The 14,379-nt window shown below is 35.6% G+C and overlaps 1 long non-coding RNA gene and 1 other non-coding gene across 2 annotated transcripts in view; both read left to right on the forward strand.

Annotated features, from left to right (window-relative positions):
* LOC143682409 (uncharacterized) overlaps positions 1 to 14,379 on the forward strand; it is a 150,332-nt gene that overhangs the window by 56,060 nt on the left and 79,893 nt on the right. The window lies entirely within an intron of this gene.
* On the forward strand, positions 6,794 to 6,907 carry LOC143685238 (U5 spliceosomal RNA). The gene has a single exon (XR_013176487.1). It is a non-coding gene; the product is annotated as a U5 spliceosomal RNA (small nuclear RNA).

The raw sequence follows: 14,379 nt of genomic DNA on the forward strand, positions 1-14,379 counted from the left end.
AGGCCTGTCGAAGCAAAAGCGTATGTTAGATGTAGTTCATAATGCCATGCTATTCACTCAGAATATAGTACTTTCCTTTGAGAAATTATTTAAAATGCTTGCACTGGAGGAACGTTTTAAAAGGGGCTTCATGTGGTCATATTTTTTTTCCAACTGAAAAGGAACTGACATTCTGCAGATTTCCATTTTGAAAACTGAACAGCCACAGAGAAACATTGTTGCAAAGGGCTTTATTAATTCATGCTTTGAAACAGTGATTTGTGGCTTTTCTAAAGGAAAATATCTTCATTTAGCTGTCCCATCGAAACTTGGCTGAAGAAAGCATAAAAGACCCTTCATTTCACTGCAAGTACAAAGGGTAAAGCATTTGGAGTAATTTTGTTGGGTTCTGATCACAAATTCTCCTCTGCTAACCCCTCTCTCCCCTATTTCTGTGCAACCACCTGCCCCTTTCTACTCATCCATCCTCCCTTTACATGCACAGATAGATTCAAAAGAGCAGAGCATACTTTGGTTACAGGAATGCTTAGTAGAAGAAAGGGGGAGGGGCAGCGAAGGTCCAAGGGTGAAGCTGAAAGTCTTGGCCCCATGAATTTTTAAGTTGCCAGAAAGCAGTGCACTGAATTTGGGGCAATGTTAATTGAAAACATCATGAATGAATATTCCAAAAAGCTTGTGTCAATTTCACAATCTTTCATAACGAAGGAAGCCGAAGAGAAAATTTTCTATTTGCAAAATTTGTGTGTACTTATCCGAGTCTAATACACTATGAATTAATGGTACTTGGGTGGCCCATCAATTGTTTCAGCAAAGACAACAATATATTTTTTAAAACCTAGATGGAAGAAAAGTGATATTTGAAAATAGAAAATTTCCAACTTTTAACCCTATTGTTAGGATGCGAAATCCTCTGTGAACCCAGACCTTGTTAGAACTGCAAATAAATGGGAATAAAAGGTTGAAGCCACTTAAGCTGTAATCTACTGATCGCAAACACAAAGGTGTGTTGCATAAGGACTTTTCTGTCTAACTGTAGTTCAAATAACAGGAAAAAAGGAGAAAAAAGAAGTTTGAAAGCATGAAAGTGTTTCTTTAGAGATTAAGTTACCATTTAAAAGAAATAATAGGCATTTTGTCAAGAAATGTTTTCAGAACAGATACCATGGCAATGGATATATGGCAAACTGGAAAAGACTTAATATTTGCAGACCATTCACTCTGTGTTATGCACTTTGCTTTACATAGTTCGTCTCATATGATCCTTATTTATATCAGCCCAAGGAGGCGGGTCGCAATGTCTGCATTTTACAAATAAAGAGAGAAAGTCATTTTCCCAAGCTCCATGATAAAAAGTTTGAAGTCAGTTCTATAGGACCCCAAAGACTTTAATCACACATCATTGCCTGTCTTTTGTTGAGAAGAAAAATAAAAGTTCCCAGTCTTTAGGAAAAGGGGGCAGAAGAAGAGAAACTGTGGAAAGAGCAAATCCATGATCTTTGCATGGCTGATTATTTAATTTATTTACAAAACCTTTTTTTTTTTTTTTTTTTTTTTTTTTAAGAAAACAGGTATCTCTATTGCCCTATGATGAGGGCCATTTTATTTCCTTTTCGGCTGGATGTTGCAAGGATTTGTTACAATCACTTCCCCACCCCAATATAACAACCTCCCTTCAATTTACCATAATGGACTGTATTTTTTCATATTATAATCACAACATTTATTTGAATCCATTAAACAATGCAATACTGAGCATTTTTAAAGATCACAAAGTTGCTTAGAAAAAGGCTACATTAAAATAGAAAGGAGGGGCGGGCCGCGGTGGCTCAGCGGGCAAAGTGCTTGCCTGCTATGCCGGAGGACCTCGGTTCGATTCCCGGCCCCAGCCCATGTAACAAAAAACGGAAAAACAAAATACAATAAAACAAGAAAATGTTTAAAGATGTTTCCCTTTCTTCCTTCCTTCCTTCCTTCTATCCTTCCTTCCTTCTCTCTGTCTTTCCTTTAAAAAAAAAAAAAAAAAAAAAAATAGAAAGGAAATAGAAGATATGGACACTGCTTCTTAAGAGCATAAAATCTAACTGCTGACCTGGATCAAAGCTAATAAATATAAAGGCATTTGAAGTTCACACAAAGAAACATAATGCAAATGTAAATCACTATGGATTACTTTTAAAATAATGTTTAAGGACAGACTGATGATAAGCCTGAAGGCAATGACCACTGGATTCTCTAACAGAGAAATCTGCACACACAGCTGAGGATTTTTTTTTTATACACAATTACTAGAATAAGAGCTCTTAGGGAATTTTGCTTCACAGACCAAATATTTTTGTTTTCTTTCTGAACCCTCAGTTTCTAGGTGAAATCATATTCCAGGGTAATTAGAAAAAAATGGTTTGCCACGGATTTTGTACCCAACTTCTGGAGTTTCTTTTTCCCCCCAGGTGATATATTCCTTTTCCTTCATTTATTATTTCATTCAACAAGTATTAATGACATATTTACTGTTGACTGTTTATTGTGTGGGGAAAAAGTCATGGAACAACACTGTTTTGATACTGAACATCATGGATCACAGTTAAAGACAAGGTGACAAAACTACAAAACAAGAGCTTTCCAAAGTGGTTCTTCCGAGTCTCAATCCTGCAAGATGCACTCTGTCCACTAAAGAGCTCTATGACCAAACCTAATTGTTTATGGAGCATGTTAACCTCCTAAAGAGAAATTCACAATGCACATTAAAGTCACAAAGGCTCTGAGAAATCCTATAGGAAAGAAGTCCTTTTAACTTTGTCAAACAAACCTAAACAACTTTTTCTTTTTTTAACCCAGTTACATCTGTTAACATCCCACAGTGTGGTGTCCTAGGGGAGACGTCAGTTCAGACTGGGGCCTATTCAAAAGTACTAATTCAGCAGGCCAAAGAAGTGAGAAGGATAAACAATCAGATGCCAGATTCTGGAACAGCTAACAGGAAAGGCAGAAAAATCTTTAAATATGTGATAACTGCTGCTGAGAAAACGGGGTTTTACTTATTTGGAATAAAATCAACAAAGGTAGAGGTCGTTGCTACATGTGTTGAAACTCCAGAATTAATTGATTGATTGATTAATGTGTGCTTGTCCAAGAAGGATTCAAGGCAAGTTCCAGGGAGGGAGTGTGGACTGCTCTGGGGGCCAATAATGAAAGGTTATGTACATAAGAGCTATGAGCTAGTTATTCCTAAATAACTCTCTCAGAGAATGTCTGTGGATAGTGAGCATTTTCATTTTCCATGTCTGAAAATGTTTTTTTTTTCACATTCACAACTGAAGGGCATTTAGGCTGAGTACAGAATTCTAGCTTCAAAGTAACTTTTCACCAGAGTGATGAAGATGCTATTATATTGTCATCTAACATCGGGTGTTGGTGATTTGAAATTTGTACCCCTGTTTTCTTGTTTGTTTGTAATTCTCTGAACATTTATAGAATTGTCTTTTTCTTTTTCCCTTGTGGTTTATGCCATCGCCTTCTCATCCCACCCCCACTTCTTCTTTTTGTTCTGGATTTTCATCTTCTTTTGCCTTTACCAGTCTTACCAGAGTTTTATCTTACTTGTGAGTCATGAAAAAAACAAAACAACTTAGAAACACAAAAAGTTAGGAGCACATAAAGAGCTACTTATCATCATTAATAATCAGATAAATGCAAATTAAATTCATAACAAAATATCACTTTAAGGCTATTGGATCGCAAAAGTTGGGTATTGCCAGGTATTGGCAAGGATGAGGAGAGATAGGAAACCACCTGCACTGCTGACGGGAGTGTGAGCTAGTGGCCATTCTGGAGAGTAATATGGCACTAATGAAGCATTTGTGTATCTGGCTACGTAAAGGGATCTGGAAGTGAATAGTAAAGGAGAGAAGGAGAGTGCATCAAAAAACACCACCAATGCTTTTTATTTTTGTTAATCCTATCCTCTGTATTCACCTCTGTGCCACTTTGAACATCTTTTGTACCCCAGAAAAACTATGTCCTTTAATCCTTATTTGGCATTGCTGAGTGGGAGCTTTTTGATTATTTCCATGGAGATGTGACCCACTCAGTTGTAGGTGGTAACTTCTGATTAGATGATTTCCATAGAGATGTGTCTCTACCCATTCAAGATGGGGTTGCTTATTGGAGCTCTTTAAGAGGGAACCATATGGAAAAAGCTTTAGAGCCACCAGAACCAAAAGAGCCAACAAAACGGACAGAGCCCTGGGAAAGCCATTGACGAAGCCTGGAGAGAAAGCTAGCAGATGTTGCCATGTGCTTTTCCAGCTGAGAGAGAAATCCCAAACATCCTGGTCCTTTTTGAACCAAGGTATCATTCCCTGGATACGTTAATTTGGACATGTTTATAGCTTTGACTTAATTTGGACATTTTCACAGCCTTAGAACTCTAAACTTGCAACTTAATAAATTTCACTGTTTCAGGTGCATTTCATTATGGTAGCTTGCAAACTAGAACACCCTTCTTTCCCCAGCTCCAAGTCTTCCTTCTTTGCCCTTATCTTTATTATTTTCTTCCAATTTGTTTATTTGGGATTATTTTGTTCTTTTTCTACCTTCTTGAGATGAAAGTTCAGTTTATGACTGTAGGTATTAACTTTTTTGATTAAATGGACTCCACCTATTCCAGGTAGGTCTTGAATAGTTTCCTGGAAACCTTTAAAAGAGGAAGTGTTTTGGAGAGTCCCTTTTCAGAGCCACAACAGAGTGAGAGCCACGAGAACCAGGAGATCTTGTGCAGCCAGAGACCTTTGGAGAGGAAAAAATACACCCCTGTGGAAACTTCATGAAACAAGAAGCCTGGAGAGAAAGCTACCAGATGTCTCCATGTTTGCCATGTGCCTTTCCAGTTGAGAGAGAAACCCTGAACTTCATTGGCCTTTCTTGTGAGAAGGTAACCCCTTGTTGGTGTCTTAATTTGGACATTTCTATAGACATGCTTTAATCTGGACATTTTCAATAGCCAAGAACTGTAAACTTGCAACTTAATAAATTCCCCCTTATAAAAGCCATTTTGCTTCTGGGATATTGCATTCCAGCAGCTATCAAACCAGAACAATGGGTAAGGTATTTTACTTTGGACTTATGGAAGTATTGGGGAACTAGTTAGGGATGGTGGTTGTCCAACATTGTAAATGTGCTAAATGCCACTGAATAGTTCACTTGAGAACTTTGTTATGTGAATTTCACCTCAATAAATTATTTTTAAACATCTTAAAGTATTACTATAAGTAACCACTTATATAAAAATAATTATGTTTCCTGGGGAGAAAAGAAGAGAAATATTAAACAAATTGAGAAATGAAGTATGGGCTGTGTAAAAATTCTTGACAATACCATCCCATAGACTGAGGAGTATGTAAATTCTATTCTATATAACTTAGGTCCAAAAAGTCTCCAACATAATAAATAAAAATAAAAATCAATGGCAAAACCTCGTACATAAACATAAATGCAAACATTTCTAAACAAAAAATGAAAAAATTCAACCTAGCTAGATTTTCAAATAATAATGCATTATTGTAAAGGATGTTTTATCTCAAGAATGAATGCTAATCAATATTAGGAAGTATACTATTAGAAGTCACCATATTAACAGATTAAAAATGAATGATAATCACAGCAAGAATTCTCACTTGCCAAACTGGAGACCAGGGTTCGATTCCTGGAACCATGCTCATGCAAAAAAAAAAAAAAAAAAAAAAAAATATATATATATATATATATATATATATATATATGGTAATCAAATTTGATGGTGAATAGACATTTGATAAAAACAAGCATTATTCAGTATTAAACTATAGTCTATCTATCTACCTATTTTTCTATTAAAGCTTCATGTATCTATAAATTTCTGTCTGACAAAGGGTATTTTCTAGAAATCTACAGGGAAAACATTAGTAATTTTGACACATTATATATATTCCCATTAAAATAAAGGATGTGATGAAGACATTTAGCATCAGATATCTTCAAAAATATAGTAGAGATTCTAGTTAATACAATATAACTAAGATAAATAACATATATAAAATTTCGAAGAGACAAAAACCATCATTTCCAATAGTTTATCTAAAAAAAACCCAAGAGAATTAAGTAAATCGCTCTCAGTACTAATAAGAAAGATAAACATAGACAATCAATAGATTTTCCAAAAACCAGGAATGGGCAAGTTATAGCTATAATAGGGAAAGGGCATCTCATCATGACAGGACAAAACTGCCCCAATAATAACAACAAAACCCATAAGATACTGTATTAGCGAGAGTTCTCTAGACAAATAGAATCAGCAAGAGATGTCCATAAATACAAAATTTATAAAAGAGTAGCACGTAACCATGGGGATGTAGAGTCCAAGGCCTGTAGGCAGGCCATGATCTGGCAGCTCTGATGAAGGCCCCTGATGAACTCTCAGGAAAGCATGGCTGGCTGAAGCAGGAAGAGTGATTGTCTCTTCTGAATCCTCCTTAAAAGCCTTCCAGTGACTAGATTAAGGGTCATTCATTGCAGAGGACACTCCCCTTAGCTGATTACAAATGCAGTCAGGTGTAGATGCAGCCAATGTGATCATGATTTAAGTCCATGAAATGTCCTCATAGCAACAGACAGGCCAGCGTTTGCCTGACGAGATGACCGGGCACCACCACCTGGCTAAGTTGACACATGGACCTGACCATGACAGGTACTAAAGAATAAAACTAATCAGAAATGTGAAAAGTCTACATGAATGTAATTTGCAAAACTTTATTTAATGACACTCTGTGCTCTCTTCAGAGTCTATAAATCTTTAGTCTTTTACTAAAGATTTCCATGGAGAGAAACACATATGAGTTTTAAATCAATTTTTGAGGTCTTGCCTTTGTAGAGCTATTAAAATTGTTAAAAAAAATCTTTGCTGAAAGATATACAGCTACAAAAGAAGAAATTTATACCATGTTCCTGAGCAGGAAGGCTTAACCAGAAAGTTCTCTTCAAATTATTCTATGTCAACAGTGTACTCCTTCAAAACCCAGTATGAGATGTTTCATAATGGAATTGGATGGGCTGCACTGAAGGTTAATTTGGAAGAAAAAACTAAGGACAGCCAACAACATTTTAAAGAAGTATTTACATAGCAAGAGGGGTCCTCTCCTATGATATACCAAGTTACTCTCAACTATAGCAATTAGAATAGTACTATTCTAGTGCAGGAAGAGGAAAATAAACCAATGGTATGAATAGAGAATAAAGCAATGGACTCATGTGTTGATGACTTTTTCATTATAATAAAGGTGATTTCCAATTAGTAGAAAACAGATAGCCTTTCAATAAAGTGTTTTGAAATATTTGTTATTCAAATAGTTAGCAAAATATGTTCAAATATATTGGAAAAATAATGTTATGCCAAGACCTAGTTGTCTAGAATATGAATTCCAGATAACTCAAGTAGCTAAGCCCCAAATAACTCAAAACTATTAAAGAAGTGTTTGTAAAAAATATTTTTATAACTTTTGTGTGATAAAAGCATTCCCATAAGACATACAACTCAGAAACGATAAAGGGAAAGGAACAAATAGATTTATCACATTTTCTAACAGATATCATAAGGATAACTAAAAGTACAGACTTTGGTGCCAAAGCTTCTGAGTTCAAATTCTCATTATACAACTTGGTTATATAGTGTTGGGTAAGGTTATATAATTGCTTTATGCTTCAGGTTTTCATCTGTAAAATGAGATCATAATAGAACTTTCCTCACAGGGCTACAGTGAGGATTAAATGAGTTCAAATGTAAAGTGCGTAGGACAATACCTGGCTCTTAGTCATGTACAGGTGTTTGCTACCATAATAAAAGATAAATTGTGAGAAAATATTTACAATTTTGTAAATATTGACTACACATAGGATTAAGATCTAGATCCAGTACATATGAAGAACTCTTAACAAGTCATGAAGGAAAAAAACCTAATGGAAATAAAAGTAAAGGATATAAGCAGACAATGCATAATAGAAAAAAGGTGTGACCACATTTAATTACACTGAAAATAAGAATAATGCAATTTAAAAGGTTTTAAAGTGACAATAAAAAGATCGATATTATCAAACATCACCGAAGATATGGAGAAATGTTGGTAGGATTATAAATTGATGAAATATTGTGGAAGGCAACGTGCTGGGATCTGTAAAATGTAAATGCCTTTCCTTTACATCCAACAGTCCCACTGTGGGAATATAGTTTATAGAAATACACCCACTATGTACAAAGATGTATATACAAGATTGTTTTCTGCCACATTGTTCATTGCAAACATTTAAAATATGAACATTTAGTTCATCCCCATAGAGATGATTTAATAAATTATCTTTCTTCCATTCTATGAAAATTATGCAACACTTAAAAAAAAATGAGGTAGACCTATAAATCCTGATAAGGAAAAAATATTCAAATTCTATTTTTTAAGTAAAAAAAAGCATATTAAAAGTCAGTACATTCTAGTTAGAAATAAATGCTGTGTTAATATTTACATACATTATGAAAATGCACAGAAAGTTAACTTGGGTGTGTGTCTCCCCAAATTATTGGGAATGCGAAGGGGATTGTGTGGAGAAATGCTGTTTAGTGGGTGTGGGGCTTGGGGGTGATGGTGTGTTTTAAAGTGAAAAAAAGAAAAAGTGAAGGACGATAGAGAAAACACAAATAACGATAAGACATGGATTATTGTCTCAATGAGGTTTAATTTAGAATGGGTGATAAAACAAGTTCTAAAAAGCTATTATGCAGCTCTATCTCTACATCCATAACTTTAAATTTGGGGTTATGAGTCAATAAGCTGCTGGGATACAATATACCAGAACTGAAACGGCTTTTAAAAGGTGGAATTTAATAAGTTACAGTTTTAAGAAAGTGAAAGTGCAGAAATTAAGGCACCAACAAGAGGTTACATTCACTCAAGAAAGGCTGATGGGTCTGGCACACTTCTGTCAGCTGGGAAGTCACATGGCTGGATCTGCTTTTCCCTTGCTCCTGGGCTCCATTGCTTTCAGCCTCTGTTTCTTTGGGGGTTCCTCACTTTGCTCCTCTGGGGCTGGCTTTCATATCCTGGCTTCCCTTGGCTCTCTCTGGGTTCCGGCTTGCTTAACATCTCATGGTGATATCTGCTGGGCTCCAAGCATCTCCAAGCATCCATGTCTCTGTTCTCTGAAGCAACTGGTCTTCATGCCTACATCTACTCTCTCTGTCGGCTCTGAGACTTCTGTCATTTCTGGCTCTCTCCAAAATGTTTCCTCTTTTAAAGAAAGAGTAAACTAATCAAGACCCACCTGGAATGGGTGGAGCCACATCTCCACCTAATCAAAGGTCACACCCACAATTGGTTGAGTCACATCTCTTAGGGATAACCGAATCAAAAGCTCCTACATACAATATCGAATCAGAATTAAAAGAAAAGGTTGCTCCCAGAAGATTAGATCAGGATTAAAACATGGCTTTTCTAGGGTACATAATACTTTCAAATTGGCACAGATTACTATGAGGATTAAATGAGATAATACATGTAGAATTAAGAAAATGCCTGGCACATGGTAAACCCTCTAAAAATATTTGCAATATATGTATGTATATATATATATATATACATGTATATATACACACACATATATACATACATATGTGCACATATTTACATGTTTTATACATATTTTATTGTGAATGATAAATACATTAAATACTATTGAATAAAAATTGACATTTTTCTCCTGGGCATCAGTAATTTTGCATAGTACTTACCAGACTTCCTCATACATTTATTTCTGTATAGTTTGTTTTTCCCCGCTACAGTGAAGCTCAGTAATTGCTGGGATTTGTTTTGTCCCATGCTGTCTCCTGACTGTTTGGAGCAGGGATGGACATAGAGTATGAGTGCAATAAATATTCATTGAATCACAGTTTCTTTCTGTAAGTGCTTATCTCTTGTACTCATTAAAGTATTTCTCATTATAGTAAATGCTTGAATGGTAATCCTTGACTACTTCCCAAGCAAATATTACTAAATGGGAACTTTATATTTTATATTTGAATTTTATGCTTTCATTAATATCCTGACTTGCTAAAAACAGGGTTTGACTAAACTCAACGATTAGCAAAAGCAAACTTTACTAGCTATTTTGCTGAAATAAGGAAAAGAATGTTTTGAACAGAGGTAGACTTGTTCTTTCTGTGACCCATCTATCCACATGGGAATGAAAAAAACAAAATTTTATTGGCCTACAGAATCCATGATTAACGTCCGTGCTTGCCAAATGCAGGAATGCATCATTGAGGAAAAGAAGTTTGTCCTCAACTTTCCAATACAAACTCTCTAGAGTGACCAGAGGAAATATAAAAATAGTAGTTGGCAGTGTTCTTAAAATGAATACCAGAAGGTTTTACTCTTCTAATCTCTTGGGGAAAAAATCAATTGTCAAGCTAGGCTTTGTGTAGGCAAGAGCAAATATAGGTTAAGCAAAAGGCTTCTTAAGTTTAATTTCCTCTTGAAAAAGAGCCTGAAAAGCGACTGTGGTTGAATTCTAAACAACACAATTGGTGGTATTTGAGTCATAAATTCTTTGGGATCCATGATTGCAGTATCTTGGAATCTGTAATTACAAACAGAAGTTTAAAGATAGTCTGATGTGTGCACAGGCCATTTACCCCTTTTTATTTGGGGACACTCATCTGTACCCCTTAATTGGTAAGAACCCTTTGTGTATTGGGTTATTATTTCTTTAATACTTGTGTTGCATATATTTTTAGTAAATTGGCTCTCTATCTGTATGACAACGTTGTTCATTTTCTATTCAGAGTGTTTTAATTTTTACATAGTCAAATTATGTAATTTATATTGTTTTTCTGGGTTCTGGCTTGGGTTTCATTTGAAAAGTACCATTATAAATCCAAAATAAATAATGAGCAATATTTCCTATTGATTTTTGTGGCTTGGTAGTAGATCGATCGATCTATCTATCTATCTATCTATCTATCTATCTATCTATCTATCTATCTATCTATCTATCCTCAAATGATGCACATTTACATTATTTTTGTGTTTTTTGCCTTGATACACAAGGCTGTCCATAATGAAATTACAATTATGAAAACATCTTTGGTGTTGTGCATTTCTTTTGTATTCTTAGGAATTGAATTTTTTATAACTTTTTTTTATTGCATAATATAACATATATACAAAACAAAGAAAGAAAAAAGCAATCGTTTTCAAAGCAGTCTTCAATAAGTAGTTACAAGACAGATCCCAGAGTTTGTCATAGGCTACCATATGATCTTCTCATTTTTTTTCCTTCTAGCTGCTCCAGAATATAGAAGGCTAGAGGACTTAAATATTTTTTTATTGTCACAATCGGCTTTTTTCTTTTTTGTAAAAACTAACATATACACAAAAAGCAATGAATTTCAAAGCGCAGTACCACAATTAGCTGTAGAACATACTTCAGAGTTTGGCATGGGTTACAAGTCCACAATTTTAGGTTTTTACTTCTAGCTGCTCTAAGATACTGGAGATTATAGGCAATATCAATTTAATGATTCAGCATTCATATTCATTTGTTAAATCCTATCTTCTCTGTATAACTCCACCATCACCTTTGATCTCTTTATCTCCTTCTTTAGGAGTGTTTGGCCTATGGCCATTACAACCTTTTCATTTTGGACAGGTCTGTCTATTTTTGTAGTAGGGAGATGGAACTATTTGATGTTCTGGAGAGGCTGGGCCCTCTAGGTTTCAGGACTTATCTAGTCCAGGGACCCATCTGGAGGTTGTAGGTGTCTGGCCAGTTACTCGAGTGCATGAAATCCTTGTGGAATCTTATATATTGTCCTAAGTATTCTTTAGGATTGGCTAGAAGTGTCCTTGTTGGGGTTTGGCAAGTTATGATAGGTAGTGATGGCTAATTGAAGCTTGTGTAAGAGCAACCATCAGAGTGGCCTCTTGACTCTATTTGAGTTCTCTCTGCCGCTGAAAGTTTATTAGATACACTGCTTTTCCCCTTTTTGGTCAGGATGGAATAGTTGATCTATTGGTGCCAGGGCCAGATTCATCTCTGAGAGTCATCTCCCACGCCACCAGGGAGACTTTCACCCCTGGATGTCATGTCCCCTGTAGGTGGGAGAGCAATGATTTCACTTGCAGAGTTGGGCTTAGAAAGAGAGGCCACACTTGAGCAACAAAAGTCTTCCAGAAGTAACTCTTAGGCGTGCCTATAGGTAGACTAAACTTCTCCACTGCCTATATAAACTTCACAAGAGTAAGCCTCAAGATCAAGGGCATGGTCTATTCATTTAGGTATCCCTAAAGTTTGACACAGTATCAGGGGATTCCCTGATGGTAAGATTTAATAGTTCCATGCTCTTTCTCCCATTTCTGATGGGACATTGCCAATGCTTTTTGATTATTTGCTTAATATACTCCAGGATGTATCCAGGCATTACAATAATCTATACAAGATTAAAGGACCTCTTTCTTATTCTGTGCTCCCTGTGTTCCAGTTGTTCAACTGAGCTATACAGATGGGTTGAGTTAGATTAGTGATACAGAAACTTTCAGTTCCAGACCAAATAAACCTTTTTTCCTTTGGTCTCAAAGAGTATGTGTGGTTCTAAAATATAGACAATGCCTTCCTTACCCCTGTGCGTTTGGAATTACTTTAACCACAACCTGATTGGATTCATTCTTATCTCTAAGTATCAGGTTTTATTTATAAATGGATATGTATAAAGCAGCCTCTCAAAATCCAGAAATAATAATTATCACTCCAGACTTAACATGTCTGCTATACAAGTTTGCAATCTAGGCTCCTGTTTTCTTATAAGCATTTTCTAAAGGAGACCATACCATTATTGTTCTTTTGTTTCTGGTTTCTTTTGCCACACCAAATGTCCCATACATTCATTCACATCGTTACATGCCTCACAACTTCATTCCTTTTTGTCGTTCATAAGTATTCACCTTCCTTTTGTCGCACAACTGTCGTTCATAAGTATTCACCATCATTCACCAATCTACTTCTCAGTCAGTGCATCCTTCAGCCACCTGCATTCATCAGGCATCATGTATGCTGTCCAAAATCCACAGTCCATAAACACTTTCAGTTTTAGATAATTTCATTGTTCCCAAGAGAAAGAAAAACAATGGACACACCTTCACCAAATGGGAAATCTAAACCTCCTCTTAACGCTTGTCTCTTCCACTTAATTTACCTCTGCTGTTGCTGTACTATTGCGGATGTTTTCCTTTTAAACATAGCACATAGTATACAATAGCAGTTTTCCCCCTATTCTGGACTTAAACACTCTTTCTACACAAATTATACTTTTGAAGTATTTCTTGCAAGAACTAACATATTTCTAGTGACAATCAGTACAACACGAAGGTTTATACAACCCCTTTCAATCTTTTTCATCTTCAATATGGTAATACTACTCATAGACCCACATGAGAACTGCCTTCACTTCTATCTATACCCTTATATTGGAGTTCAACCTCATTAGCTAACTATTCACCCATCTCTTGCTTTTATGTATCTCTAAATCTCCTATATTCTGTATTATAAGCCTCTGATTTTACCTTTATGATGGTCATAAATGTGGAATCATATAGTATCTATCCTTTTCTGTCTGGATCCTTTGTCATGTGCTTCAGGACATCATTTTGTCTTACTGCTGCATAGTATTTCATCGCATGTATATAACACATTCATTAATCCACTCATCTGTTGATGGGCATTTGGCTTGTTTTCATCTTTTACTGATTATGAATAATGCTACTATGAACATCAGTGTGCAAATGTCTGTTTATGTCATTGTTTCAGATCTTCTGGGTATATACTAAGTAGAGCCATTGCTGGGTCATAGAGCAACTAGATATTTAGTTTCTTAAGGAACCACCAAACAGTCTTCCATAGCGGCTGCACCATTATACATTCTCACCAGCAGTACATAAGTGTAAATTTCTCCGCATCCTCTCCATCATTTATAATTTCCTGCTTGTTTAATAGCAGCCATTCTTATAGGTGTGAAATGGAATCTCATTGCAGTCTTGATCTCCATTTCCTTTACAGCCAATGAAAATGAACATCTCTTCATATGTTTTTGAGCCATCTGTATTTGCTCTTCAGAAAAATGCCCATTCATATCTTTAACCCATTTTATACTTGGATTGTTTGTTCTTTTGTTATTGAGTTGTATGATTTCTTTGTATATACAGGAAATCAAACCTTTGTCCAATATGTGATTTCAAAATATTTCTCCCATTGAGTTGGCTGCCTCTTCACCTTTTTGACAAAGTCTTTTGAGGTGCAGAAGAATTTGAT

The sequence above is a fragment of the Tamandua tetradactyla genome, chromosome 5, assembly GCF_023851605.1.
Source record: "Tamandua tetradactyla isolate mTamTet1 chromosome 5, mTamTet1.pri, whole genome shotgun sequence".
NCBI classification, from domain to species: domain Eukaryota; kingdom Metazoa; phylum Chordata; class Mammalia; order Pilosa; family Myrmecophagidae; genus Tamandua; species Tamandua tetradactyla.